Source organism: Bos grunniens, chromosome 14 (genome assembly GCF_055505025.1).
Source record: "Bos grunniens cultivar Pamir isolate PY7600 chromosome 14, Bosgru_T2T1.0, whole genome shotgun sequence".
Lineage (NCBI taxonomy): Eukaryota > Metazoa > Chordata > Mammalia > Artiodactyla > Bovidae > Bos > Bos grunniens.
Window position 1 is genome coordinate 70,812,746 of NC_141178.1, and position 26,277 is coordinate 70,839,022.

Consider the following 26,277-nt stretch of genomic DNA (forward strand, 5'->3'; position numbering starts at 1 on the left):
GACCTGTACTATGACTGAAAAGTATCAAGAGCTTAGACATGGAAGACTGTGCATCTCCAGTGTCCCATGAACTCCAGAGGGGAATCCCAGATCCCATCACTCCTGGGAGCCCTGGTGCACCCTCCCCACCAGGGTTCACGGGCTGGGGCTCTGCAGGCATCTGGGGGAGAGAGCATGTTGCCTCTGTAAACCTTATCTTCCTAGCTTCGTCATCAGACAAGCCGGTGAGGCAACCCAACGTTTGGAGGGAAGCAGGTGAAGATAAGGCCACTGAAAGAACCCTCAGAAGTAAACCCCTCAAAAAAACCTTAGAACATTTTAGCCAAGGGCTTGGGGGGTGGAGGGGACTAAGCACCTCTCTCACTCTTCTTGCTTTTGTCACCACGTCTCTAGCCTTCCAACAGGTTTTCTCTTTTGCTCCATCTCTTCTCTCTCCTCCTCCTCCCTTTCCTTCTCTTAGGATCCTGTGCTCATGTCGTCTGGCTGCTCTGTGTAGTCCCAGGAACTAGGAGTAGTAGTTTCTGATATGACAAAGGTGATTTGGTCCCTGAAACTTAAAATAACGAGGCAAAGGTGGGTGTGAATAAGACATATAAACACTCTTGACACTATGTATAAAATAGGTAACTGATGAGAACCTATTGTATAGCTCAAGGAACTCTATTCAATGCCTTAACCTAAAGAGAAGAAAATTTTAAAAAGAGGGGATATAAGTTTAAGTATAGCTGATCTACTTGCTGAAGAGTAGAAAAGGACACAACATTGTAAAGCAACTCTCCTCCAATAAAAATTATTTTTAAAAAAAACTGTTTAACTGTGCAGGGGATGAAAGAACCAGAGAGAAACCACACGGGGCAGTGATTCTATTTTCTCACAAAGTGACAATACAGGATGAGGAAGCTGAATAAGAGCTACAGAGGAGAATAAAGAGTGAGAGTGGGCCAAGGGTCACCACGAGGACTGTTAGAGGGCACCTGGCACCAGCTGAGTCACGATGCTGGGGAAGTGTGGTGGCACCAATCAGCCTAGTCGTGTATTTTGCTCAATAGTGCTCAGAAGTCAGGGTACAGGAGGCTGTACCCTGATCACAGATGATCAGGCTGGGAGTTTCACTCAACAGTAGTGGCAGAAAACCAAGGAAGCAAAGGTGTTACGCAGAGAATCCTTCTGATAATCAACCAAGTGGTCCAGGTTGAGTGGGCAAGCAGCCAAGGTGGGAGCCACTGACTGACCGAGAGGAAAATGGAGGAGAAACCCGAAAGGGGCCAGACATTTGGAAGCCAGAGTCAGAGGAAGAGAGGCTGATGGTGAAGGTTTCAGAGCTGGAGCCCTTTGGCGCTAACGTGAGATGAGGTATGACTATGGGGTCGGGATGGAGCAGGTGTGAAGGCCACTGAGGTCAACAAGGTCAAGGAATGAGGAAGCAATGATGCTGAAGGCACTGTTTCATTGCCGCTGAGGTCAGTTGTGATGATGGGAAAAGTGAGATGAAAGGAAAGACTCTGAGCCAGGACCAGTCACCAGTGAATGGTGGGGAAGGGGCAACAGCAGTTAGAGGCTGGTGTGAGCCTCCAAGGAGAAAGCAGCATGATAGGGGAAGGAGCAGCAGAAGTCTGAAAGTAACAATGGGGAGCAACGAGGGAGCTGGCCCACCACTATGAACCCCCCCCCCACCGGGTGATGGGTTCATGCAGGATCACTATGCGATTAGTCTCTCTGTTTTTTAATTCATTGGAAGTCTTCCATAATAAAAAGTTGGTGGAAAATGGATTTTGATGGGATAAGACCAACAGGAAGATATTTTAATGGGCATACATAAATTCTATGTTTGAGCTCAGAGTGGGAGAGGGAAACCAGGTTTCAAGAATTCCCATGACTATGGTCTGGAAATTATTTGGCCCCAAATCAAAGGGTCAGTAAAGTGAGGCATCTGTTACAAAAGTCAATCCCCATTTTGGCCAAGATCCCAACAGGATCATCTGGGTCTAGGTTTGCTAAAGCATGTTTGGGGTAGTGTGCTCAATTCTGGACCCAGAACTTACAGGGGACATTGTCAAACTCAAAGCTACTTACTGCCAAGTTCAGCCTGGAGAAAAGAAGACTTGGTTAAGGACACGTAAGGACATAGTGGCAGAAGGAGGCAGCTTTGGGCTACGTAAAGGGATTTTTTTTTCCACATCAGGAAGTAATCTGGGACATCACAGTGCTGCTTGACATTTTCCACTCTATCATCCCTAAGAACAAAGGAGAATAAATATATCCCTGGAGGTAGCAGCACAGACTAGAAATGTCTCAGAAATGTGTCTGGTCTTTAAAAACCATGTGGATTTGCATTCTATTCAATCTTGAAATGGCAAAGATGGTGATCTAGAACCTTGCCTTCACCATGCAGCTTCCTCTGCCACTGGCTCATGATCCCATAATGGGATGTAAGTGGTGATTTACCCCAGGGTTAGATTCATAGAAGTGTAGACAGAGCTCCTGCCCCTTCCCATCTCTGTGCTCTTGAGCACATGAGTTAACCTCTTTGAATCTCAGTTTTACTCTTCTGTAGATGAGATTCTTCATTCAAATGTCACCGGGTTTAATGAATGGATGAAAGATACCCGATGGAACAATTACTAGGGTTCTTCATTGAGCACTTACTGTGAATTCTGTATAGTCAGTTCTGCTACAGCACTTTTTTGGAAACATGAATTTGTCTCAGCACAACTGATGTATCAGAGAACCACCAGAGCGTGGGGCAGAGTCTATTTTCTTATGTGAGATTTAACATAAGCAGCTGGATACACCCAGCTGAACCAGGCTACGTTGGAGTGCGACAAACATCTGCCAGTGATCTCAGTTGCAAATGCAGGGTGTGTGTGATGAGCCACACCTGTGCACATCTGGTATAACAACTTTCCTCTTGACTTCAAATAAGCCTCCTATCGCTGCTCCATGGTAACTCACAAACGGCAGGGCTTCTGACACCCACTTAACCAAGTAAATTCTAGGTCTCTCTTAAGATAAAGTATCCTACTTATTGGGGCTTCCCAGGTTGCCCAGTGGTAGGGAATCTGCCTGCGAATGCAGGAGACACGCAGGAGACACAAGTTTGAAACCTGGGTCAGGAAGATCCCCTGGAGAAAGAAATGACAACTTGTTCTGTATTCTTGCTGGGATAATTCCATGGACAGTGGAGTCTGGCAGGCTACAGTCCATTGGGTCTCAGAGAGTCAGACATGACTGAGCACACACACCCTATTTATTTTTATTTTTTTACAGTATTTAAGCAGTTCTTAGCCATTTAATGTATAAAACTGTATTAACCGTTTTATTAGGTTTGTATATCTATCTATGTATTTTTGAGTGTTTTCCCTTAATCCTATTTTCCCACAGGCCCTGTGGTTTTCATTGTGTGATTTTTTGCATAGCACAGTTATTTTTAGGAATGCGTATGTCGTGTTATAACAAAGCTGGCTGTACTAAGCAATTTGCATGCTTTCCATTTCCACTAACTCAATGAGATGGATGCTATTATTGTCTTCACATTGTAGGTACTCAGTAAATGACAGCTGCTGGTATTACTAATAATAACATGAAGTGCATCCAGGACTGTTAAAAAGCGCCCTGGCCAGCTGTCGTGGCACATCCCCTTACTGATGGTCAAGCACTTGAATGATCAATGATGAATGATAATTTGGATGTCGTGGGCTCTTCCACTGCTCAGTCTCCAGTCTTGGAGCTCTCTGACCAGGGAGCCCTAATCAGAGGCCTCGCTGAGCCAGCCCCTTGGCTGCCACTCACCCAGCAGACAGGTCAGGCAAGTCCATAGCCTGGCGGCTCTCTCTTGTTCAGGCCTGAGAAATGTCTTCCTAATCTATGCCTTCCTCTGTGATTCAGAACCTGAAAGATCAACTTGATCAATTTGTTGCAAGACCTTATTGCAAATCTGACAAATACTTTCCACAAAATCTGCATGATTACTTGTTGCCCAGATGTCTGAAACATCTGTCACTTCCTGCCCTGTGTTCTCCGTGAAATGAAGACCCAAAGTGAGCCACTGGAAGATTCATGCGAGGGACCAGGGTCTGCTCCAGAAACCCGCCCATGACCTGTAATTCTAAATGTTTATGTCTACCGGCCACCCTTCTGTATGGCTCTGTTGGAATAAGTAACCTCTTGAAATCAAAAGCTAAGAAGATCGTCTGTTCATCAGTCAATACATTTGATTGATAGCCTCCTTCACTCAAGGCTCCATGCAGGGTCCTGGGAATGGAGCTCAAGCAGCACAGCTGACACTGTCTACCCACCTGCAGCATACAGTCTAAGGAGCTCATAGAAATAATTCAGCACAGTCTACATATGTTAGGCGTGTTTTCAATTTACACTGTAGGAAGGATGCCCACAACTCTTCTCTTCACTCAGATTTCTAGGGCAAAAAATTGCAAGTTTTAACTTTCAGATTTGTAGTTTTTCAGATGTATCACCTTGAATAAATATTTGGGTTATTCCATCTAAGCCTCTGTTTTCTCATCTGTGAGATGAGCCTATAGTGAAGTGCTGCTGTTTGAATTACAAAGTATATGGTATACGAAGCATCCTGCAGGGCTTCCCTGGTGGGGAATCCACTTGCAATGCAGGAGAGCCAGGTTCGATCCCTGGGAAGATTCCCTAGAGAAGGGAATGGCAGCCCACTCTAGTATTCTTGCCTGGAGAATCCCATGGACAGAGGAACCTGGTGGACTCCATGGAATCGCAGAGTTGGACATGAGTGAGCGACTAAGCACGCAGGTGCAAAGCATCCAGCACCATTAGATGACATTGCAAACATGTTAGTTATCCTCCTCTTTCAACACAGTTGGCCCTCATCCTTTAGGGTAGCAGACAATTAGCACAGCGGCCTCCAAGCCGCATTTTCTGAATGTTCATCATGAAGGAGGGCTTCCCTTAGACTGGGAGCCTCAACCCAGCACTGTTTCTTGTGGATTGGGATTCAGAACAAGGAAGTAGCCTCAGGTTACATTTAGGAAAAACAATTGGCCAAAACATCATGGCCTGAGATAGCCTTCCCACTCTTCAGCCTCCCCAGCTGGACCCCGGAAGAGCCTACAGCGTTCTGGATGTGATGAAAATCAACCAGTGGCTTGGACGGGAAACGAAGCAACAGAGGGACTTCCCCGGTGGTTTGACCTCTGTGCTTCCACTGCAAGGGGGTGCAGGTTCCATCCCTGGTCAGGGAACTAAGATCCCGCATTCCACACAGCACAGCCACAAAGAAAAAAAAAGAAAGAAAAAAAAGAATTTCACGATGGTGACAGCAGAACATTAAATCAAGTGTGGGACTTCTTTTAAAAAAGAGAGAGAGACAGAAAAAAACAAATGAAAAGAAAGAAGCAACAGAAGCCATGGCTCTCCCCCTTCCCCATCTGCTTTTGTTCCTCTGAAACTTGAGTTCTCTTCACCCTTCTTAAATGGTTATTTTAATCTGTGAATCCACTTCTTACCTGTTTGCCACAGAAACGTTTAGTTGCTGACTCATTTTTCGCCAGGGGCTAAAGAGAGAATGAATCTGATAGCCATCAAGTTCACAAAAGATTTTGTTTTTGTTTTTCCCTTATGAAATAAATGATACCTTATTTTCCCAACATTGTCAGGAAATAAGTTGTGAGAAATTAACACCTGTTACTTACAAGCTGCGGCTTTAGGTTTGCGTCTAGGTCCGCCAACATGCGAGAAAATTCCAACGGCAGCGTCATCCCACTTCAGTCACTTTTCCTGAGGACTTACCAGTTCTGCATTAGAAGATACTGAGTGCACTATGTTCTAGAAACTTTCCGTACATTATCTGTAAGCTCTCCACAACCCTTGGGAATAAGAATGATTATTTTCAGCTTACAAACAAGGAAATTGAGGTCCAGAGAGGTTGAGACCAAAAAAGAAAAAAACTCTTACCAGCTCACTTCCTGGAACGAGTCAAGAAAGAGATGGCATTTCTTGACTCTTTTGGGTCCCCAAAGAATTTGGGTCTAGCCCTCCCAACTATGTTCATATAATTAAACTCATTGAAATTGTGTTCAACAATCCATTTCATCTCTTGTTAAATGCCTGTTTTTCTCCTAGTCAGCAATCTACATGGGTAAGGATGGTGTTTGTTTTGCTCATTTGGTCAACAACTATGTGAGCCCCCTGGACACCAAACTCTGGTCTCATTGCTGGGGGGTCAGTGGTGACCATGGTGGGGTTGTGTCCTCGAGACATTGCAGTCCAGCACTGAATGCTGCAGCCCCAGCTCCGAGACCAGAACCTGGCGCACTGTAGGCTTTCAGTAAATACCCTTCAATTCATAAATGCCTGGAAGTCAGGTTCCCTGCTTGAGTCCTCATGTGCACACACCTTCACCAACGTGCCTCTTGGTGTGTCCTTCGCAGTCTTTTGTGATCTGACTACTTCCTCCTGCTTCATTCTCACCCTTTACAGCCCAGTAGTGCCAAAGCAAACAAACCTTAATCAAACAAGTCTCTCTCACATCTCTCTGCCTTTGACTGTGCCATTCCCTCTGCATGGACTGCAAAACCCGTCTGATCAAAAGTCCACCTAAAGCCACCTCCTCTCCGAAGCTTTCCCTGACCCTATGTTGCAGACCAAGCTTACTCCCCTATGCCCTCCTGAAGTGCCTGGTTTGCACCTGCATTCAGGTGTGTATCACACTGTGCTGGCATCAATTACTGCTTTGCTACTTTTGCAACCAGGCTGTGAGTTCTTGGTGGATAGAAGGGCTCCACATGTTCCTCACTTTTGCATCATCTTGCATGTATTAGAGATAGTGGTTCAGTTGTGTCCGACTTTGCAACCCATGGACTGTAGCCTGACGGGCTCCTCTGTCCATGGAATTCTCCAGGCCAGAATACTGGAGTGGGTAGCCTTGCCCTTCTCCAGAGAATCTTCCCAACCCAGGGATAAAACACAGGTCTCCTGCATTGCAGGCAGATTGCTTACCGTCTGAGCCCATGGAAACCCTGGATGTATTAGAGAGCTTCCAATTATAATAGCCAGTGCAACTAAGTGGTGGAACAATGAAGACATTTCACAAAATAAGAAGCCTTGCAATAAGAGACAGCTTAATTCAAACTCTCAATGAACCCTTTAGGATCTTCTCCAAAGACCCTCTCTGTCTTCCCTGTCAGAAATAGATCTCCTTATCATTACAGGATGGTGGTCAGAGCTTTGGCATCACACGAGAACACAGCAATGCCTGCAAGGGAAAATGTGGAGAAGGGGAAATACCACCCCCACACACTGATGTCTCTAAGACTGATAACTCTTTCTCAGTTATCCAAGCAGATTTCCCCTTATTTATAGGCCATAAATATGTCACATATGCATATCGAAACAAGTCTCTGGCCAGAACAAGACCACTCTGATGGCTGAAATAATTTTTTTTTCTCCTTCTGAAAGGTGAGTGAACAAGATTAGGGCTCTGCTAATAGGGAAGAAGGGATGGGAATGGATTAAGCTGGCACACCAGTACGTGTCTGAAACACCCTTTATGAGTTTTTACTATACAGATTCACTATTCTTTTAAATAACTCAGGTATGCTGGCTACAATGAAACTCTTGCTTATGGTGGCATTCATTTAGTCATGAAGTCATGTCTGACTCTTTGCAACCCCATGGACTGCAGCCCACCAGGCTCCTCTGTCCATGGGATTTCCCAGGCAAGAATATCAGAGTGGGTTGCCATTTCCTTCTCCAGGGGATCTTCCTGACCCAGGGATGGAGCCTGCATCTACTGCACTGGCAGGAAGATTCTGAGCCATCAGGGAAGTCCATTTGCCTATGGTAGACCTAGGTAAGAACTGGTTGGTTTATTGGAGAAAGCTACCCAGTCCCTTCTAGTTAGCCTCCTCTATGCAGGCCCAACTCCATCTAGGTCCTATGGCTTGCTCTGGATTTGTGCTGTGAACTTATGTTTGTTAAGCAGAACTGTGTTGAGTTCCATCCTTGCTCATGAACAAGGTGTTGGGGACTCAGGAAATAAAGTCACAGACTTGTCCTCAAGTAGCTCTGTCTATTGCTCAGTCTCATTTGATTTTCCCTCCAAATTATGAGATAGGCAGTGGAGAAGGAAATGGCAACCCACTCCAGTATTCTTAGGGGCAGGGAGTAATTGTGGATAACGACACGAGGACTTGGGGAAGAGAGTAACAGCAGTGTGTAGGGTTATAAGAATGGGCTCGGAAGCCAGATCAACCTGAATTTGAGTTCAGCTCTGCCAGTGATTAGCAGGGTGATCTTGGGGGTGTTAGATAAACTCTAATCCTCAGTCCTTTTATCTGTAAAATGGGAATCATGGTGTCTACCTCATCAGGTTCTGGCAAAGATTTAATGAGATAACTCTTAGATTCTTAGGACAATACTTGATATAGTCAAATCCACAGTGAATGGCACATATAATCATGCCAGAGCTTACTTTGCAAACTAAATCTCATGAGCGCTTCTGATTCTTACCCCTCCTCACACCATTCTGACCTTCTTTGGCAAGTCTGCATCTCCTGGCCTAAAAGAGGCCACTGGGTCCTCGGTGAAGTGAAGGAAGAAAAACAAAGGAAAAGATAACAAGCGACAGGTGTGACAAGCTGTTTCTTTGGGAGCTGCTTAATCATAGACAGGTCAACCCTAGTGACATATGCAAATGACATGCCCAGGACAAGTAAATATACCTTGGCCTCCTGGTATCCAAATCTGGCTTTGGAAGGAGAAAAAAATTCTTTCAGAATTCAAAAAAAAAAAAAAAATGAGGAAGTGAAGGCTTGCAAGGGGAAGGTTAGTATGGAAGCCTCCATATTCTCTGCTACCAGCCTAGGTTATGGGGAGGACAGGCCATTCTCACCCTCTCTACTCAAGGAGGAAAAGCAGCCTTGTTATCACAAGTTCTAATTGTTAGGGGCCCTGGCTGTGTGCTTCTCCTTCCTCTTTGATGAAGGGGGCTGGTTTCAGCAACATGAAGTCATGCACTTGCAAACCACATCAAGGTCATTAGCAATGGAGAGGTTGTCTCACCATGTTCAGTGATGACCCATTGAATCTTTGGGGTAAGAAACCATGTAAGAAGCATCTTAGGGAGCCCTGGGACTCAGAGAGAAAGAGCAGGAGGTTCAGAGGAGGGGCTCTGCTTCTCTTGAGAGTGTCTGCATGAGGTTCTGCGTGTCAGGAGTCACTGAAGCCTCTGCAGAGCTATTTTTCTTTCTGTGCCCTGCTGCTATGCGTGTGCTCAGTCATGGCTGACTCTTTGAGACCCCATAGACTGTAGCCCGCCAGGCTCTTCTGTCTAGGGGATTTTTCAGGCAAGAATACTGGAGTGGGTAGCCATTCCCTTCTTCAGGGGATCCTCCTGACCCAGGAATTGAACCCTTGCCTCCTGTGTCTCCTACATTGCAGGTGGATTCTTTATTCACTGAGCCATCAAGGAAGCCCCCTATCCTGCTTCTGCTGCTGCTGCTGCTGCTGCTGCTGCTAAGTCTCTTCAGTCGTGTCCGACTCTGTGCGACCCCAGAGACAGCAGCCCGCCAGGCTCCCCCGCCCCTGGGATTCTCCAGGCAAGAACACTGGAGTGGGTTGCCATTTCCTTCTCCAATGCATGCAAGTGAAAAGTGAAAGTGAAGTCACTCAGTTGTGTCCGACCCTCAGCAACCCCACGGACCACAGCTTTCCAGGCTCCTCCATCCATGGGATTTTCCAGGCCTGCTTCTAATTCTGTCCAAATCCAGAAGACAAGGAATCTCTGCAACAGAGGCATTGCCTAAATGCTTACTGTGTGCAGAGCCCTGGGCTAAATCCTGAGTCTACTGTCTACCTGCAACCCCATGAGGTGGCTGCTGCTATTGCTCCCATTTTCCAAATAAGGAATTGAGGTTTCAAGAGTTGAAATAATTTGCTCTAGAATGTATGTGTAGTGAGTATCAAAGCTATGATTCAAAGCCAGTCCATTTGACTCTTGCCTGGTGACTCAGACTGTAAAGAATCTGCCTGCAGTGTGGGAGACCCGGGTTCAATCCCCGGGTCAGGAAGATCCCCTGGAGAAGGAAATGCAACTCACTCCAGTATTCTTGCCTGGAGAATCCCATGGACATAGGCGCCTGGGGGGTACAGTCCCTGGGGTCGCAAAGAGTTAGACACAACTGAGCAACTAACACACATACTTGTTGCATTATAAGGACTTGTGCTGTGGAGCCAAGGAGAGCACCAGCTGTGAAACCTGAGAAACTGTAGGAAATGCGTCTCTTTCCCTGGGACCAGATAAGTCCGAGATCTGAAGGTAGCCCATCAAGTCACGTGGCTCATATGAAGAGACCCAAATCACCAGCAAGAGGAACAGATGGATGAGAAGCAGCATCCTCCCAAGTCGTCCTCATCCCTGCTCTATTTGCCATCTTCTGCAGTATCACTTCTGTCCCTCGCCAGCAGCTACAGTTGATACCATAGCCGTAATAGCATCCACCAAGATCACTTAGGCAGGCCCCACCAGGACTGACACAGATCATAAGAAATACAGAGTCTCAGGTTCTAGAAGGGGCAAGAGGGGTGGGATCTAGACAAACAAACACAGAGACGCTCACAAGACAAAAGATAACCCTCTAGTTGCCATTCATCCCAATCTCTGTACTTAACATGTGAACTTTCATCTGTATGAGATGTTCTTTTCACCTCCCCTTTATTACACTATACCTCTATCTCCCCCATTGAATGGAAAAAGTGTGTATTACAGGGAGTATGTTTTATTCATCTTCAGGTGCCTTGAACCCAACCCATTGTAGTACCTAGTGAGTGCTCTGTAACTATACAAATGAATACTATTGTTCAACAGAGTCCTGGAACTTCATATTTCTACAGCACTTTCCTGATGCAAAATGCATCTTTGTGCTTCTCAATAACTCTGCAAGTCAAGCAAGGCAGGTTGTATTCCACTTTTTCAGAGAAGAAATCAAGCCTCCAAGATGTCAAGTGACTCGGCCAAGATCACCAGTCAGCAAGGTGTACAGCTGAAAACCAGGTCTTGTTAAACACAAAGCAGGAGCATAATAAATACTTATTGGGGAGATAAGGAAGAGAAGAGGAAAAATCAACAGAAAGAGGAAACACAGGGGTGATTTGGATCCAACTCCAGTGCAATAGTCTGACCATCTGCCCATGATAATCTGGCAATATCCATGTTGAGAGACTGAATCAATGATTGTTTTTATAGCCGGAGATAAGTGGACACATTTTCACTTTGATGGATTATCAAACGGCAATTTTAGTAATGTCGTTAGACTGCAGTAGAGATAGAATGCAATTTAGATATGCATATCCTCTTTCTAATCATCATTTATCCATCAGCCTTGGAGGTCAAGTTGAGTTTAATCTTCCTCGATGGCCGTACTTTCGGTTTCCGTCTCCCCATAGTCACAGAACCTCCTGTAACTTCCATTCCAGCACATAATGGGAAAGGCATGTGTCCAGAGTCTAGGAAGGTAGAATGATTCTTTAAAAAAAAAAAAAAAAGACAAGGAAGGTTTGTTTGTAACACTGGTTTTCCTCAGATACCCAGCCTTGTCCACACCTCCATAGATATACCCACTTGAATCTACCGCTGTATATTTTAGGAAACTCCTAATGGTTCTGCAAAAGGAGATGGCTGTTTGCATGGAGGTTTTCAGCAGCCTTGACAAGCGTGATGTTGGGAATCTTTGGAATCATCTATTTTTTATGTGTAAATAGAGAGTGGGAGGAAAGGAGAGGCATCCATACAATTTTAATGAACAGGATTCTCATTGGTCATCAAAAGAAAACAAAAGACAGCTTAATGGGCACAAGGAAGCTATTTTTCTCGTAATTTTGCTGCTCAGCTCTCCTGGGATGAGGAGTGGCTTCTAAACTAAAAAGAAAAAAGAATATATTTTTTTTCTGCCATTTCATTGTCTTTGATCTTGCATTTCCTAAGCAAGAGGCACTTAACCTCAAGTGTCAGATCAATGTCGGAAATGCATGCTTTATTTTAAGATCCCCTTCTAGTGCCTAGACACTCTGTGAATTAGGCCACATCTGTATCTTCACCTATGAGCTTCAACAAATTCAAACAGTGGGTGGCATTCAAACAACCAATATGCTCCAATCTATTGACTGAATTCAGGCATATAGCTGGATTTTCCATCCACTCAATGAATTATTTTTGAGATAGTAACTATCTTTCAATAGGATGTATTTTACTAAATTTAACCAGTCAGAATGCTTTAAAACCAGTTCACATGTGAACACTAACCAAGTAGACTCTCTATTCACCAAAATAGCAGATTCTCCACCGATTTCTCCTGAAGGGAGGTGAAAGCCCCCTCCAGTTCCAGCAGTCTATCATGGATCTGTTTGAATTCCCTTTCCAAGTGAATGAAGTGTATTATGTTGCCAGAAGGATACTCCATCATCTATAATAAATATTCATCTGCATGTATCATGCACTTGAGCTGCATGACTGATGAACTCCAGCTCTGGAAATGAATGGGAAACTCACTAAGACAAATGTCACCTTTCAGTACTGTTCTTACAGATAAATTGCAGTTAGATTTAAACAAAGTCAGTAATTTCATGCTTTCCACCTGGTACCTGATTCAGTTCAGGCAGCCCCCAACGTGCTGTATAATGATGCTAACACCCAATTTGATCTGTTGGATTCTGGCAAGCTCTCCAGGGAATGGTCAACAATTTCTTCTCAGTGGTCTTATTATTGAAATACAATTATGTTAAGTACACCTGTCCATGTATTTATGCAATTTGGCTAGTCTAAAATTTGGGCAGTTTTCATTTATGGTTGGAAGGCAATGGCACCCCACTCCAGTATTCTTGCCTGGAAAATCCCATGGATGGAGGAGCCTGGTGGGCTGCAGTCCATGGGGTCGCTAAGAGTCGGACATGACTGAGTGACTTCGATTTCGCTTTTCACTGTCACGCATTGGAGAAGGAAATGGCAACCCACTCCAGTGTTCTTGCCTGGAGAATCCCAGGGGCGGGGGAGCCTGGCGGGCTGCTGTCTCTGGGGTCGCACAGAGTCGGATATGACTGAAGCGACTTAGCAGCAGCAGCAGAAATATACAGATGTACAGCTCTCTTGGAAAGAAATTTGGTCACCATGCCATAAAATTACATTCACCCTTTGACTCAGGAATCCCCCATGGGATTAAATCAAAGTATTTCTAATGGGGTCCACTTACCTCCCAGTCCTCTGGGTTCTTTTTATGGAAAGAAATGCTTACCCTAGAAGAATCTGCTTCTTCTCCTTTCTCGTGCTCTTCTTCATGGAAGGAGAAGACTCAGCTGATGGGTGCATTTGGGAGGGCGGGTCCAATGAGACCCTTCTCACAAGTCACACTCCCTTTCTCCAGGCTGCCTTTCAGGAGGTTTGATTCTTTCTATGCTGAGCAAGAAGAGATGTGAAGTTCAACTCAGTGGGGAATGTCTTAGGAAATCCACAGAGCTGATGTTTCTTCTTCTCTATTCATCTAACTCTATCATCTCTCTCTTCTTGTGTTGAATCTTATGAAAGGAAGAGAAAAGTTTCATATATTAGTCTTTGTCAAACACCAACAAGCATTAAATGCAAAGACATCCACTGTGGAGTTGTTTATTAACTAACAACGGAAAAACTGTAGGAGCATGATCCACTCCAGGTAATGCACAATGTTAAGCAGCCATTGCAAATAATGTCAACACAATGTTTACAATTTGCTTTAAAATAATAAAGCAAAAAGTGGAAGGATGGATAAAACAATACTGGCAAAACATCAGTAATTGTTAAAGCCATGCGATGAAAATGTTAGTGCTATCCTACTCCCTTCTAAAAATAATCAGTATACAAATGAGACAAGCATCATACTCATTTAACTTCTATGAAAACTATTTGAATATCTATTTTGAAATGAATTTTGGTTCATTTTTTATATACAGTAATAAGTGGTGTTCTTTACCTGCAGAGAAAGTTTTATAACTTGTAGTAGGACAGAATGGGCAAAGTTCACTGATGTGATTTAGTTCAAAACAGTGTGTACTGAACCATTCAGACGTGGAGAGTGCTATGGAGTGTACGTGCCAAGGTGTTCACTTTATTTACTGTTTCAAGGAAGTAGGAATTGATACCTTCACCTCCAGGCACCTCCCATCCTGCCCCCATTGAAATGTTTCAGGTGTAATTGTCCTTCTAGAAGTTTGTAGAGAACCCTTAAAAATAATGTGTATCTCAATTTAAGTTAACAAATATAAAAGCAAAAGCTTACACACAATTTAACAGTTGTGTTCCTTGTTATCTACCCAAGTTAGTTGACAATTTAATGCTCACAAAAGCTTGCTTGCAAGTATTTATAAGCTGTATTCCAGCATGGAAGCAAATAAGATGTCCTTCAATAGATGAGTGGATAAATACACTGTGATACATTCAGACAGTGGACTATTATTCAGTGATAAAAATAACTGAGCTACCTACCTATGAAAAGACATAGATTAACCTTAAATATATATTGCTAAGTGAAAAAAGCCAATCTGAAAAGGCTATGTATCATATTATTCCAACTATATGACATCCTGGAAAAGGCAAAACTGTGGAAAAGTGAAAAATCAGTGGTGTGGCCAGGGCCTCAGAGGGAGGGAGGAAGGGATGATTACAGGACCACACAGGAGTTTTCAGGCAGTGAAATTATCCTGTTTAATACTGTAATAGTGGGTACGTGTCATCTGTTTGTCAAAACCTAAAATGTACAACACAAAGAGTGAACGCTAATGTAGACTGTGAACTTCAGTTTATAATAATATACCAACATCCGTTCATCATCTGTAACAAATATACCATACTAAAGCAAGAAGTTAATAATACACTATGAGTGGGAGTGGGGAGAAATAAGGAACTCTCTACTTTCTGCTCAGTTCCATAGACCTAAAAATGTACTTGAAAACGGTTTAGTAATTTTTTTAAGTGATAATTCTACCATGATGGCTGTGATATCAACTCTGCAACAAAACACAGAGAGGTGACATCAAGTAGTTAAGAGGATGATGGAGTCAACCAGCGTGACTATCAGAGCATTGCTTCTCTGATACATTCCTTTCATGGCCAAGGCCAAAAGAAGTCCTCAGTGACATCTGAGATTTTGCCTCCTTGGATTCTGCCACCTCCTCCAGTTCCTTGAACTCTGGGGAAAACGTACACATTTGGGAATAAGTCACAGTGCAAAGCATTCGAAAGATGTAAAACCAGACAACTCAGATATTCAACAAAAACATCTAATTGATGATACCAATATTACCTAGTAAGACTAAGCAGCGACATCAAACTGCTTACATAGTACTGAATTCATAAAGGGAAACACAAGGACAGAAAATCTTCTGGGCATGAAAAAATGATGAGAGTGTGTTCTGAATTGAGTGTTAATATCTTATTCAGGACACCTGTGGTCCTAAAAAAATCATTATGTGTGCAATTTAATGGCAATTACAGTTAAAACTGCACTTGAAAATGTAACAGGGGAGAAAAAGAGGACAGGAAGAAAAATTCAAACTGAGAGTTGTGATGTCAAGATGCTGGGCTGTGTGTGATGACAGCATGTCAAGACCTGGTTTCGATCCCTGGGTTGGGAAGATCCCCTGGAGAAGGGAAAAGCCTACCCACTCCAGTGTTCTGGCCTGGAGAATTCCAGGGACTGTATAGTCCATAGGGTCGCAGAGTTGGACACAACTGAGCGACCTTCATTTTCACTTTCATACAACTTGGACTATTTAAGTGTATTTTGGGGGGAAGTTGATCATCAGTCATTTGATTGTTAAACAATGATTCTATATAGGCACTATGCATTCTTAAGAATTGAATCCTTTGTATGGCAAACATCTTCTATGTTTCAGGCTCAAATGTACCATGAGGAAATTAAGCCCAGAAGTTTGCTGAAGTCCTGTTGTTTGCAGAACCGGTACTAAACTGTAAAGCTCAGTTCTTAATTCTATTCTTGGGAAAACATTTTTCACACGTACTGCACCAGTCCTCGTTGAAACACTTGTCTACAGACCCTACTAGATCGTTAGTCACGTTCTTCTGATTCATTTCTATGTCACGGTACTTAACATGGTCCCTGACATATAACAGTTGCCCAGTAAATGAACAAATGATTTCTATTCAGTAATACCCCTGTCTTGTCTTTGAGTCGATTCCTCACCAAGAACTGCCGAAACTTTGACATCTGGAATGATCTCACCTCATATTTTTTAGCATCTTCCCAAAAAACACAATACAAGCCAAGTAAACTGTCAATAAATTGATTGGTGTTTGAAGAGAACTTTTAAAGCTGACCAACTTACCAATTCATTTGGCCTCATTGTCAATCGCTGCCCTTGAACATTTTAAACCCTACAGAATTATAATAATGCTTCACACTACTATGCTCCAGACTGGGGCATTTTATGTACAATTTCTTAATCATCACAGTTCCATGCAGTAAGTATCACTCATGCTTCTATTTCCTAGTTGAGTAAAATGAGGCACAAAAGAGCTAAATCCAAAGTTCACAGGAGCTAAGGTGTAAAAAAGCAATTCAAACACAGACCCCAGAATCCAAGTTCATAGACATCCCTTTAGTCATACCTGCTCCTTACAAGTAAGACCTTGGGAGACACCCTGATGCTAGAAAAGATTGAAGGCACAAGGAGAAGAGGGCAGCAGAAGATGCGATGGTTAGATGGAGTCACTGACTCAATGGACATGAATTTGAGCAAACCCTGGGAGATAGAGGAGGAAAGAGGAGCCTGGTGTGCTATGGTCCAGGAGGTCTTAAAGTGTCTAGCGATTGAATAACCACACCAAGATCTTCCCTCTTGTAGAATTTTCAGGACAGGAGTAAAAATTTTATCCACAAAAGATCCTGGTATGTTTCTGTGATTACCAGATAAATTTAACTGGCATTCTAGTATATTTCATCCTGGTTTCCATACAGCATGAAATCTGCCAACGTGCTGCCATACTATTTGACTTAACATTGACACAGAGAGATGAGAAGTCAGATCACAGAGGTAACACTGTCTTGATTTCCAGACAGATGAAGTCTGGCAAACAATATATTTTTCCACTCAACACTGACGCCAACTCCAAAAATTTCTGAAGCTGGCAGGAAAATGGTAAAACAAAATGTAAACATTGTCAGTGCTTTTAATAAATGATAGTTCATAAAACCTGAAAAGATTATAGCTCAGAAACTTAACCTCCTGCGTTTCCTATTATTTAATAATTTATTGTATGGAATCCATTGACCTTTCAGTGGGCTTTTTTTTTAGAGGAAGCTGGAGCGTTAATTATGGTTTAGCTACTTTATCGAGCAACATTAGCATACAAATAGGACATCAATAACCAATTACAATCTCCATCTTGGCAAAGTAGGTCTCTTCCAGAGCCTCTGTGACTGCTAAGTCAGCCACTTAAAGGTCTCAGAGCTTAATGATGGTGGTGTTCAGGGCACTTCTCAATTGACCCCCAGGGACTGTCTCCAACCTGATGTCTATGTCTAACCTGTTCCTCCCTCTGGCCAAACAGGTCCACCTGCTACAACCAAACAGAGTCTGTGCTCACCAGCCAGTTCCTTATCTCATGCTAACCCAGTTCATGCCATCTCTAACCCTTTGATTTTTTGGCTCCATGCACCTCCTCTCCCATTCTTCATTCATTCAACAGATGTTTATTGGATCTTGGCTAATACCAGTCACTGGGTGACTCTGGGGAAACACCAGAAACGAAGTAGACATGAGCCCTCTCCCCACCCACGGGCTACAGGTTCAGTGAAATTTCTCTCTAAAGAACTAGGTAGTGAATATTGCAGCCTCTGCAAGGCCATACAGGGTCTACCCCAACTACTCAGTTACGCTGTTGTGGTGAGAAAGTGGCCACTGACAATACATAAATGAATGACTGCGGCTGTATTCCAGTGAATCTTTAATTGCAGACAACAGGTAGGATGCTGGACTTGGCCTTGAGGACACAGTTTGCTAGCCTCTGCCTTAAAGCCTGGACTCTTGAGTCAGAGAAAGCTGGATTAGAAGTCCAGCCACGCTGCCCACCACTGTGTGACCTTCTACAAGCTGCTCTGTTTCTCTGCATCTCAGTGTTCTCATCTGTGAAATGGGAATAATGAAACAATCCATCGCAAGGGCCTTGAACAATGTCTTTCACCTGTGTCTCTTAACCTGTTCATAACCAGTCTTCCGTCCCTGACTCTGTTTCTACCACGCTGATCTGCTTTCTGAGCCCAGGGCCATCCTGATGTGGTCCCCAATGCCCAGGATTCTCTCCTCCCTACTTAGCACATGCTCAGCTCCCACCCACCAGAGTCCAATTTCCAGTTTCCTCTAAGGGGCCTGCTATGCCATCCCATCTAAAAGTCCCTCATGCACACAGGAAAATATGCCACCAGTCGTCTGCTGTCTCTGCCCCTCATTTCTCTCTTTTGGAGCACTTAACACAACTTGTGTTTGCTTAATTCTTCATTTTATGTCCGTCCACTAAAGTGTCAGTACTTTGAGCACAGAGGCTTCACCATTGTGTCTCCAGCATCTAACCCAGGGAATACCATGAATCACCAATCAAATAAATATTTGTGTCACTAATAAATAAATCAATAAACATCAGTGGGTAAATGCATCTCTGTCAAGGAAGTGGCCTGGTGTTTTCCCTTTCCCACTGTGACATCAAGCGTGGTAGACCACAACTTATGTTTCTTAAAAAACTTTATCTCCTTTAATATTGATTCTACCTTATTGCATGGCTTTTTTTTTAGATTTCTGGAATGATTAAATTACTGACTGCAGCATTTAATTTGAGTGTGCCCTCAACATCCCATGCTGAGTTACCTCTAGTGTTCCTAGGGCTATCTACTTATTTATTTCTGGTGAGATTCAAGGACCAGAAGGATCAAGGCATGAAAAGTGGAGAGCCCTAGGTTCTGCTACCAGCTCTCTCCAATTAGTTGTGTGACCTTGGACAATTCAAGTTACCTCTCTGAGCTCTGCTTCTTCTACTCCGAAGGAAAACCATGGACAGTTCTAGCAACAACAGTTGAATACTCTCTGAAGCATCCTTGAGCTGTGGAGCCACTGGTGTGGGCAGATAAAAGTAAATAAGAAGAATATTTGAACACCTCTGCTTCTTAGGAACAAACTGATTCAAAGCACTTATACCAATGCTATCCACTCTTGTAGAGTTCTCAGCCAGAATGGACTTTCCGAGGCCAAGCCAGTCTCTGAAATGATTAATTATTGTAACAGCAGAAAGGTAGTTGAAGAAGCGACAGATGGCCTGTGTGAAATCGTCTAGAATCACCTGCTATGACATTAATTCCACGTCTTGGAGGCTTGGGGCTCAGAACACTGTGCAAAAAACTGTGACTGTTGATAAATCGTGTGTGTTTGTGTGTCAGCCTCTCTGCAAACACCTAAATAATATATGTTGCGTCATGTTTCTTTCCCCCATCTCGTTTTAATACATTATCACTTATAGAAAACTGTGGGGAACTGTGGAACATCAATCAAGCCATTAATTCCTGAGATTATGCTAATGAGATGCCTGGAGTGTTTGTTTCCGAGAATAGCTGCTCCCCTGGGGGAAGGATGCTCTCGGCGTTCCCCAACTCAAGCCTCCCTGCTTCCATCAGGAGCCGGCCCCATGGTGTTCTTAAAAGGGCACCCAGCACGTCGGCGCTGGCATGGGAAGGGTTTACCCAGCCAGACAACAAAAGCCAACAGCTTCCCTGGCAAACTGCAGATGAAATGGGAACATTGGAAACACGAAGGGGAGAAAGATGTGAGAAACCAGCTAATGAGCTTAGAAAACCTCTGCCAGTTTTGCTGGGGAGCAGAGTGGAGGAGGAAGACAGAAATGAAAGAAAGCCTCCCCAGAGAGATGCTCCGTCAGCTGGGATGGCAAGAGGGGACCACAGCAGCCGTGAATTCTATCCATGCAGAAGTGAGAGGGATGAAACTGAAGCCAAAGGAGAAAATCTCAATTATATTGATAGTAACTGCCACTCACTAGGCACTGATTGGCTGCTATACCACAAGGCTGCATGTCGCTGCAAGTGCGTCACCCCTGCTTATATCATAGGGATTGCAGGGTGATACAAGGTTGCCTGGCTGTGAGGAGCTCTGCTGTTCCTCAAACTCAGGGATGCTGGAGTCCAGAGTTTACGCTCATTCTGTTTTGTGTATCATATACATATTACAGATGTGAGAGATGGACCATAAAAAAGGTTGAGCACCGAAGAATTGATGCTTTTGACTTGTGGTGCTGGAGAAGATTCTTGAAAGTCCCTTCGACAGCAAGGAGATCAAGCCAGTCAATCCGAAAGGGAATCTACCCTAAATATTCATTGGAAGGACTGGTGCTGAAGGTGAACCTCCAGTACTTTGGCCACCATGAAGAGCCGACTTATTGGAAAAGACCCTCATGCTGGGAAAGATTGAGGGCAAAAGGAGAAGTGGGCGACAGAGGGTGAGATGGGTGGATGGCATCACTGACTCAATGGACGTAAGTTTGAGCAAGCTCTGGGAGATAATGGAGGACAGAGGAGCCTCGTGTGCTGCAGTTCATAGAGTCACAAAGAGTTGGATATGGCTTAAAAACTGATCAAGAACAAGAGAAACAGAAAATGTATTTAATGATCAGCATCTTTAAAATGCTTCAAAAGGAAAATCACAGACTAGCTAAGAGCAGCAAAAGGGACCAGTGTGGTGAGGGGCAGTTCTCTATCTTGACTGTGGTAATGAATGAATGGAATCTACATATGTGATACAATTGCTCAGAACTGCAGACACACGTGTACACTCAGGAAGGCAAGAAAAATGGGTGAAGTCCAAATAAACTGCAGGTTGAACCAATGTCAACTTCCTGACTTTGATATGGTATTTTAGCTGTGCAAAATGTTACCGTCGGGGGAAACTGGGTGTTGGGTATAGGAAATCTCATTTGTTACAGACTGAATGTTTGTATTCCTCAAAATTCATATGCTGAAGCCTTCAGCCCCAATTCAATAGCACCTGGAGGTGAGACCACCGGGACTTGATTGTGTTTTGATTAGGTCAGGAGGGTGGGGCCCTTGTGATGTGATTGGTGTCTTTATTAAAAGAGGAAGGCACACCAGAGCTTCCTCTCTCTTTCTTTTTCCCTCCCCACTTCGTTCTTTCTCTCCCTGCTCCCCACACCTCCCACTATGTGAAGACACAGTGAAAAGGCAGCCACCTATAAGCCAGGAACCAAATTTCTCAGCCACTTGATCTTGGGCTTCCAGAACTGTGAGAAATAAATGTCAAGTTTTCCTTTGCGTCAGCCTCCACTTATTCCTGTCCCCACTACTGCCTTTGCTTCCCTCTTCTTATCGGTACATAGATCAGCAGTAAGAATCACAAGAAATTTAATCTATAAACGCAAAGATGGTAAATTTGACTCCATAAAATATATTTTTTTACACAGACACCATAACCTACATGAAAAGATAATGCATACAGTAGAAGAAAAAGTTGCAATACATATAAACAGAACGAATAATCCAGAATGTATAATCATATATAGAAGACATGTGTATATCCAGAATATATGAGATACTCCTAGGTAACCAACAGGAAAATAATAAACAACCCAATCAAAACTGAGCAAAGAATAAGAAAAGTCAATGGAAACACAATTGGTCAATAAACACAAATAAAATGTTCACCCTGACTAACAATCTGTGAAATATGATTTTTTTTATTCCACTATAGTTGATTTACAATATTATATCAATTTCAGGTGTAGAATATAATGATTCAATATTTTTATAGATTATATTCCATCTAAAGTTATTATAAAACAAAGGCTGTATTTCCCTGTGCTATATAATATATCATTTTAACTTATTTATTTTATACAGAGTAGCTTATAACTCTTAATTCCCTAATCCTATCTCATGCCTCCCTCCATCCTTCCCTCCAGTGGTAATTTCCCTCTAGTTTTTTGGTTATTATGCCACTTCCCTGATAGCTCAGTTGGTAAAGAATCCGCCTGCAATGCAGGAGACCCCGGCTCGATCCCTGGGTTGGGAAGATCCCCTGGAGAAGGGAAAGGCTATCCTACTCAGTATTCTGGCCCGGAGAATTCCATGGACTGTATAGTCTATGGGGTCACAAAGAGTCAGACGTGACTGAGCTGTTTTCACTTCACTTCACAGTCAAATAACATAGGGATATCAGACAGAAAAATGCCAGGGGCAAAAGCATCCCACAATTGTCGGGCTCAAACATATGCCATGTTTCATTTGACCTTGACTGTAACCATAACCAGTGAAGGTCATCGTTAGACCCACTGTACAGAAGGAAAAAAGGTAAGATAGCCAGAGGAACAGTCACATGACAAGATACAGACCCATGAAAGGGAAGAGGTGGAACATAAACTCAAGGCTACTGACTCCAAAACAAGAGTCATTTCTTAAGCCTTATTACAGCAACTTCATTTCCAAAAGCACCTCTCCTATCTGATCAATGATATCTTCCACTTTTTATAGTTCAAACAGTTGATTCACTAGTAAGTTTCAACTTTTCCCCGAACCCAAGCAATGACTTTTCTCCTTCTTGACAGCAGTGTTCAGCTTAGCCCCAGCTAGCAAGCAAGATGCTTCTTTCTCCAGATCAATAGCACAAACACACCAGTTAGGAGGCAGGTACTGTAGACTCCAGTCAGAGTTCCCTTATTAATCTGCTGGATGGCTCATTTCGTTCTGCCTTAGTTTCATCAGGAATCATCTCCAAACGGGAACTCCAGCCCTTAACCATCTCATAGGGTTGTTGTGAAGACAAACTGAGATAACATATGCAAAGCATTTTGTAAACATTACAAGCACTATACAAATTTAGGCGTCATTATTACAAAGGCAATAAAAGGACTGATCTGATAAATGGTGAGCATGTTTTCGTTCCTGCATAGTTTCCAAGAATGGCAGTAATTGCACTTGGCAGACAAATCCGCGGCAGTTAACCAAAGCCGAGAGTATTGGAGAAAGGCACAAGTTGGCCAAATCCAAATGATTTTAAAAGACTCTATAAAAATAAACACGTATTCCAATATAATTAATTCCAGTTCAGTCAATCCTGCCTGCTACTTGCAGCAATGTAGCTTGTTATGAAGCAATTATCCTTTGAATCCTTTTAATCCCTTCTGACCATTTTCAGCTTTAATTGTCTTGCTGGGTTTGAAAGTTGTTATAGTTCAAATACAGCCGATTAGCACAGGCCTGGCCATCTCGTGATGATTCTCGTGCAAAGAACACTCCTTGAAATCCCTGGTGGACTTCGCTCCAGATTTATCTGAGTAACCAGAGTTTACATTCTCAGGTGCTGTTTGGGGGAGGAAGGGCCAGTACAGACTCAAGAGAAAGCACCAGGAGCAGTGGGCCATGTTCACTGGGGCTCCACAAAAGTGCACAAAACCCCTATAATGCTAGTGTCCCAGGGTATCTGGGCAGGATGCAAGCCCTTGTCACTGGAGATGTTTAAGCAGATGACAGGGGAAGGATCTGAGCATCTAGTTTGGGGTGTGGAGAAGCAGGAAGGTGCCCCTAATGATCACAAACATTTCTCCTTTCCCTTAGGGTCTATGATCCAATGTGATTTGGTGAGGCAACAAATATAGCAGAGAAAAATGGTGGAGAGCTTAATAAGAGTCTCAGCGTCAGATCTGCCATCTACTAACTGAAAACGTAAGATTCAGAGCAAGAGGGTACATCTCTTCAGGGTTTGTTCCATTATGATAGGAACAGTTGGTATTTAACCTCTTCATGCCTTAATATCCTCATCTGGAAAGTGATAATAGTAGTATTCACGTCGTAAAGTGGACCTGAATATTGAATGAGTGAGAATATGTAATACATTCAGCACAGTATCTAGCACCTAAGTGCCCAGTCCTGAAATCATCTCATCGCCATCAATCTATTCTCTCTTTCAGTGGCATTATAATTGCTGTTCCTACTTCCGGCCCAGCCCCTGGCCCCCTGCCCTCTGTCCTCCACATTGCTGCTGGATGCTCTCTCTAAGTACAAGTCCAATCCTCTTCTTCAGTTGAATAAAGCCCTTCTGTGGTTGCCCAGCACCTACAGGATAAAGCCCATGTTCCTGCTGTCGTGGTTCATTTGCTAAATAGTTGTCCAACTCTTCAAGAACCCATGGACTGCAGCATGCCAGGCTTCCCTGTCCTTTACTATTTCTGGGAATTTGCTCATGTCCATTGAGTCAGTGATGCCATCCATGTTCCTGAGCCCAGTGGATAATGCTCTTGAGTAATGCCCCTCTCTCATCATTATCATTCCTTCCCTCCTTCCTCCCACCTCCCTTGCAGTTTTTTTCCCAACCACTCATTGCTCTCCAGGTCTCCAGTGCCTGCCACACAGTAAGCGCTTAATGCATGCTAGCTGTCTGGTTTTTAAGTCAATAATCTTGGCACATCATTGGGATACTTACAGAAGGAGTTTAAGTATTAGGAAAAGTATGAGTCTAAATCTCAGTTCTTCCGGGTGGCACTGGAAAAGTGTCTTAACCATTTTGAGCTTTCATTTCTTCATTAGGAAGAGATGGGAATGATAATTCCTTTGTCGTAGATTAATGATGAAGAATATGTGGGATAACCTGTGTGTTGGTTCTACTGTGATGCTTGGCACACAGTGGGAGCTCTGGAACTGCTGGCTTCCCTCCTTTCATCCAAGTCTTCCCTGGAGCCAATAAGCAGAGCATCACCAGGAAAGACCTAAACACCCAGAGCAGCTTCACTTGGCAACAGATTTGACTGTAGAAATACTCAGTGGTCAATGACCGATACAGGCACTGACACAGACGAGGAGCACAGACGGGGCTCCCGTTTGGGGGCAGTTTAGTTGCACTTGAAAGACCTCAAGCCAGACCTGAAGCAGGCTATCACTGGCAGGCTTTCAGAGGGCATGCGTTTGAAAATCTAATCCTTCCCCAAATTGGGGAGAATTACGCAAGCTTGCCATTTCCCTCACTAAAAGGCCATCAAGAATGAGGGAATGGAGATTTCCCTGGTGGGCTAGTGGCTAAGACTCCTCACTCCCGACGCAGGAGGCCTGTGTTCAATCCCCAGTTGGGGAACTAGATTCTACATACTGGCACAGCCCAATAAATAAACATAAACAAACATTTTAAAAAAGAATGAGGGAATGATGTCAGTGACCCCTTCAGGGACTTCCTGATGAGTGAAGAAATTCAGACCACATTGACGAAGGACATACTCTAAGACATCACCCTACATGCCACCCTAGCCAGCTATCTTATTCAAATCTGGAATAAAGAGCAAATTATAAAAAGACTAATGCTAATGCTAAGTCACTTCAGTCATATCCACTCTTTGCAACCCTGTAGCCCGCCAGGCTCCTCTTTCCATGCGATTTTCCAGGGAAGAACACTGGAGTGGGTTGCCATGTCCTCCTCCAGCAGATCTTCCAGCCTCATGGATCAAACCTGAGTCTCCTGCATTGGTGCTAACAACTAGCACCACCTGGGAAGGTGATATGCTACTTTAAGGCACCACCCTGCATGCCATCCTACACAGCTATATTATTATTCAAATCTGGAACAAATAACAAATTATAAAAAGACTACTTGCCTGATACTTTTGGGATCACTCCAGGTTGGTGGCATCCAAGGGTGCTATGTGTTCTAAATCCATCATCGGCCACAAACCCACCCTTACCATTGGGTGCACCCACTGCCCCACCCTCTTCCAGATCCTTCCCTCCCATTGTATGTATGTTGGATAGACTCCTTTTCCCTTCAAGGTTGATTTTGACGTAGATTTTAATTTTATTTCACCTGGTCATAAGTATTATATGGGAAAGCATGAAGCTTGACTTGTCTACATTACAATACTCCTGGGGGCTTATGTGGTACCTGAACTCCCATTCCCTTTCCTGAGAAAAGCCTGGAATTTGGGGAAATGGAAGAGAGAATGGGTGAGAGAGTTAAGAAGAAGAAGAAAGGAAGAAATGAAAAGGACAAAGCAGGGAGGGAAGAAAGGGGAGGAGGGAAGGAAAAAGGGGAGGAAGTTCACCGAATTTTGACTCTGAGGCAAAGAGTACCACATGCACGTAAGTCATTGGAAGCTCTTTGTAATGGAAATTCTAATAATATTGTTTGACTTTCATAAACAATGGCATATATTAATTGAACTAAACTAATATACAGTTTTAACTGTCCAGACGTGACTGGGCA

General features: G+C 43.5%; 2 long non-coding RNA genes across 2 annotated transcripts in view; one reads left to right on the forward strand and one right to left on the reverse strand.

Annotated features, from left to right (window-relative positions):
* Positions 1 to 872: 872 nt before the first annotated feature.
* Positions 873 to 10,883, forward strand: LOC147359657 (uncharacterized). The gene is made up of 3 exons (XR_015141127.1): positions 873 to 1,353; positions 7,739 to 7,834; positions 9,424 to 10,883. It is a non-coding gene; the product is annotated as an uncharacterized LOC147359657 (long non-coding RNA).
* A 376-nt stretch (positions 10,884 to 11,259) lies between these two features.
* Positions 11,260 to 26,277, reverse strand: part of LOC147359658 (uncharacterized) — a 44,297-nt gene continuing 29,279 nt past the window's right edge. Inside the window, exons 2-3 of the long non-coding RNA XR_015141126.1 lie at positions 13,269 to 13,548; positions 11,260 to 11,506 (exon numbers count right to left, since the gene is read on the reverse strand). This is a non-coding gene — a long non-coding RNA (uncharacterized LOC147359658). The remainder of the gene's footprint in view (positions 11,507 to 13,268; positions 13,549 to 26,277) is intronic.